The 4809-nt window shown below is 43.8% G+C and overlaps 1 long non-coding RNA gene across 1 annotated transcript; it reads right to left on the bottom strand.

Annotated features, from left to right (window-relative positions):
- Positions 1-686: 686 nt before the first annotated feature.
- On the bottom strand, positions 687-4516 carry LOC307087941. The gene is made up of 5 exons (XR_013812524.1): positions 4463-4516; positions 4012-4183; positions 2410-2477; positions 1756-1799; positions 687-786 (listed from the first exon to the last, which is right to left on the bottom strand). It is a non-coding gene; the product is annotated as an uncharacterized lncRNA (long non-coding RNA).
- Between the last annotated feature and the right edge of the window lie 293 nt (positions 4517-4809).

Raw genomic sequence — 4809 nt, 5'->3', positions numbered from 1 at the left:
GTTGGTTACAAAATGATTCTTGACGAAAACTGGTGGGGAAATAACGGCCCACCACCACTAATATATATATATATAATATATATATATAATATATATATACAACCCAATATAATAGAGTGAACAATACTACATTTGTATATTAATAACATTGTAATGCGTTTCCCAACTCACTCTATTAGTTTAATACTGCCAACTTCCAATCATGGGAATACATCAATGTATTTAAAAATACAATGCCCAGTACAATCGTTCCTTTGAAATTGTTAGGAAGCAAAGAAATTAGAAGGGATACTTGGAAGTTCTTCCACCAAGAGGAGGGTTGTAATTAAGTTAATGAAAATGTATATTTACTAAATCAATCAAGGTAAAGGCTACATTATACTGTATATAGATGATTTGGGTGAAATATATCAGTTCATTAATGTAATCCACTTAAATAATAATGTATTTGTGATGTTCAATTTTACTAAATTTCAAATATAATCATGCATTATTTATGTTTGTTTCCCATATTTTCTTCTACAATATTTAAAAAAAAATACAAAACTGTCACATGATGTTTCTAAAAACGATGGAAAAGTAAAACCAAAAATTCATTCAGTCATTTTTGGCAATAATTAATTCATCTTTAATCCACAAGGCTAATGGAAAGACGTAAACAGAAATATAGGTATACTTTCCTTTATTTTAAACAAAAATCAATTATAATAAATGAAAAAAGTCTGGCCGGCATCTTAGGATGGGAACTGGCAGGCCAGCTCCCATGTCTCCTCCCAGGTTTTTCCACTGTAAGTAAAAGTAGCGCAAAATAACATTAGAACAGTGAAAAATGGAGGAGCCATTTTAATAAATAATAGTTTCACAGCGTATATATTTTCCAAAAGTATTGTACGTCTTGTATTATATTGTTTTTATACAAACATATACATATAGAGTGCTTGATGCAATGTAACAGATACACATCAGCCACTCTCATCTATTAAGTCATAGAAAGTAAACTAGCCAATAGCCGATCTCAGTCAACGAGGATGATCTTGGCCGATACTGATGTTCTGCCAATGTATTGGTGAATGTCTACTTCCTACAGGGACTCACACAGGGACAATTATGCATGGCACCAGGCATGATATTGATAAGAGAAAGTGGCTAAATCCTCTAAACGATATGTGACACAGCATTTACTCCATCCTATACCAATAGTGTAATTATTATACAGATGGCTCTCAAAAATAACAATATTGTGAACAAGTTAAATTTGTCCCCCAAATGTATTTCAAAAAAGCTAATAGTCAATATATTCTAGATTCATTAGATATAAAGTGAAATATTACAAGCAATTCTTAGGTTTTAATCTATCTTGATGATTACAGTTTACAGCTCATGAAAACCAAAATAATAATTTCAAAATATTGTCTTCTTGACAATTTCCCACAGATTCTCTATGGGGTTCAGAGGAGATGAGTTAACCACGGTAATACCATGGTAAGCAAACCAGTTACTAGCAGTTTTGGCACTGTGGCAGGTGCTGAGTCCTGCTGGAAAAGGAAATCAGCATCTCCATAAAACTCGTCAACTCTAAAATCTTCTGGTAGAAGGCTGCATCGACTCTTTTCACAATATTCTAATTTTCGGAGACCCACCTGTACATTCAAAGTTGTGTGTGCTACAATATACGTTCCAACCTTTATACATATGAGATGGTTAAAAGTGGAAGCAGAAAATACATGTATGAAGGCAATATAAACCAGTGCTTACCATGCAGAGCAAGGTAACCATCTCACCCTTACTTCTGCTCGCCCCTACAGAAAGACACATACATATAATCAGGCTTGGAATTTCATAATTTTAGTGGCAAGGCCACTTGGCCTTCAGATGGGCATATTTGGTGGGGGGCACAAAGGCCACACGTCAGGGCACCAAGGCCAAAGTTAACTATACAGTAGGCTACATAAAAATGGAGTTGTATTTAGCCTATTCACAGCAGTAGACCTGCATCACTATATGAAACATTACAAAAAAATGAAACATGAGATATTACATTGAACTGTAAATCATCTGATTTTTATATGTACAGATATATAGGCTGCTTGTAACATTTATTTTCTATTAGATGGTTTTGACAGGCCATAGGCTAAATAAAAATCGCTATAGTCGGACGCAAAGCAGAATATTGAAAGGGGGCACCAAGGCCACAGCGGCCTGTGAACCTCAGATTTTCAAAGGGACATCACGCAAAGGGCCATGGCCGTTGTTGAGCCTGCATGTAATTCATGCCAAGGACAAGAATGACTGAAGTTGGTAACCACTTGCTTAAATGGCCAGTGTTTTGTGATATGTGAAATGCCAGATGAGTCTGAGACAATGGAGAGATTATCAGACAGCCTAATGAAAAATATATTTCTATCTTACCTCATTCATCCTCCTTTCTGTGACGGCGTCATAATGAAATATTTTTTGCCTACTACATTTCCGGCAACCTTAAATGACAAAAAAGAAAATATTAATTAACCATAAATGTCAAAAAGTAAGTAGAGGAATGTAACACGATCTGCAGTCTTGTGCATTTGTATGAAACTTTAACTAATTTTTAGATAGTTTTCATAAAATCGGGGGAACAACATTAAACATGGTCCAGCTAAATACAGCTAAGTAACTAAAGAATGTATTAGCCATCAAATTCAGTGATTTCATGGCCGAAATGTAGCCTAATTACATAATTAATAAAATCGTACTGCCTAGCCGAAAGGACTGGAGCCAAATTCACCTGAGGATTTCTGTATTTCATGAATAATGATTACAAAAATGGGAAATTCGTACATAGTGTGCTAAGACTGAAGTTCACCTACACTTTCTTTTTTGGGGGGGGGGTTTGGCCAGGGCCTGAGGCTGGGCTGGGCCTGGGGCTGGTGCTGGGCCAGGGCCTGAGGCTGGGGCTGGTGCTGGGCCAGGGCCTGAAGCTGGGGCTGGGCCTGGGGCTGGTGCTGGGCCAGGGCCTGAGGCTGGTGCTTGGACTGGGTCAGGGCCTGTAGCTGGGGCTGGGCCAGGGCCTGGGGCTGGTGCTGGGCCTGGGGCTGGCCCAGGGCCTGAGGCTGGGGCTGGGCCAGGGCCTGAGGCTGGGGCTGGGCCAGGGCCTGAGGCTGGTGCTGGGCCAGGGCCTGAGACTGGTGCTGGGCCAGGGCCTGAGGCTGGGGCTGGGCCTGAGGCTGGGGCTGGTGCTGGGCCAGGGCCTGAGGCTGGTGCTCGGCCAGGGCCTGAGACTGGGGCTGGTGCTGGGCCAGGGCCTGAGGTGTGGGCTGGGCCTGGGGCTGGTGCTGGGCCAGGGCCTGAGGCTGGTGCTTGGACTGGGTCAGGGCCTGTGGCTGGGACTGGGCCAGGGCCTGGGGCTGGTGCTGGGCCTGGGGCTGGACCAGGGCCTGAGGCTGGGGCTGGGCCAGGGCCTGAGGCTGGGGCTGGGCTAGGGCCTGGGGCTGGGGCTCGGGCTGAGGCTGGGGCTGGGCTAGGGCCTGGGGCAAGAAAGGGTATAGGTCCAATATATGATATTGAGGCTGGGGCTGGGCCAGGGCCTGGGGCTGGTGCTGGGCCTGGGGCTGGGCCAGGGCCTGAGGCTGGTGCTGGGCCAGGGCCTGGGGCTGGGGCTCGGGCTGAGGCTGGGGCTGGGCCAGGGCCTGGGGCTGGGGCTCGGGCTCGGGCTGGGGCAAGACAGGGTATAGGTCCAATATATGATATTGAGGCTCGGGCTCGGCCAGGGCCAGGGCCAGGGCCTGGGGCTGGGCCAGGGCCTGAGGCTGGTGCTGGGCCTGGGGCTCGGCCAGGGCAAAGGCCTGAGGCTGGGGCTGGGGCTGGGGCTGGGGCTGGGGCTGAGGCTGAGGCTGAGGCTGGGGCTGAGGCTGGGGCTGGGGCTGGGGCTGGTTCCCTACAATATTAAATGTGTATGTTGATATTCGATATGTACACATCAGCAAAGGCAAAACGTTTAAAACTGTCATGACTTTTAAATGAAACAAATCCTACCTTCTTTAAGCAAAACAAAATTGTATGCCTTTTTCATACTGGCTAAAATTTTGAGGTTATCCTCAGTGGGTGTCAGCTGGTTCATCACATCAGCCACCCACTTTCCAGAGGCTTTCTCCCTTCTGGCATAAAATAAAATTGGGACATAGCCCAATGCACTTAGTTTTTTCACCTGTAATAGATAAATGCAGATAAGCAAACATTAGTTATTCTCACTGCATTCTTTTTCCACCATATTAAAAACAAAATTACTTTAAACAACATTACAATCTCCCCAAATGCTTTTTTAAATTGTGGCTTTGAAATAGGTCACCTGGAATATAGTCTTGCTTTTTTACACTTACAGATTACACTTATTTTTGTAAAATTAGGTCCTTGCTCTATCACAGAAGTATTAATGAAGGTGAAGCAAATCATTAATACTTAATGAAATATGAGCTTTTCTACTTACTGCAATATGGGCAGAGTTCACCACTCTTGCCGCGTTTCGATTTTTCAGGACCCCTTCCGCTCACTTCCTATCCAGGGACCCCGTTTTGGCCTTTAGTTTTCCCTTGTTTGAGAGAGCTGCGAAACAACTGCTGCAGGTTTTTCGGCTCACCTGGTTTGGTAAAAGTATACCAAAGTGAGACATCAGATTCACAGTCACAGAGAAGAAGTACAATCAAGATATAGCTTTTAATTTGGCTGTATTCAGGAAAGAGGCACAAATGAAGCACAATGCAATTCAGAATATGCGTCTCTGGGTTGACACAGGATTATCCAGAGATTAAGTACACAACAGATCGTGGTAAAGGA

The sequence above is a fragment of the Pollachius pollachius genome (assembly GCF_949987615.1).
Source record: "Pollachius pollachius genome assembly, chromosome: 16".
Taxonomy (NCBI): domain Eukaryota; kingdom Metazoa; phylum Chordata; class Actinopteri; order Gadiformes; family Gadidae; genus Pollachius; species Pollachius pollachius.
Note: the sequence above shows the minus strand (reverse complement) of the source record. Positions and strands in the feature narration are given on the sequence as shown.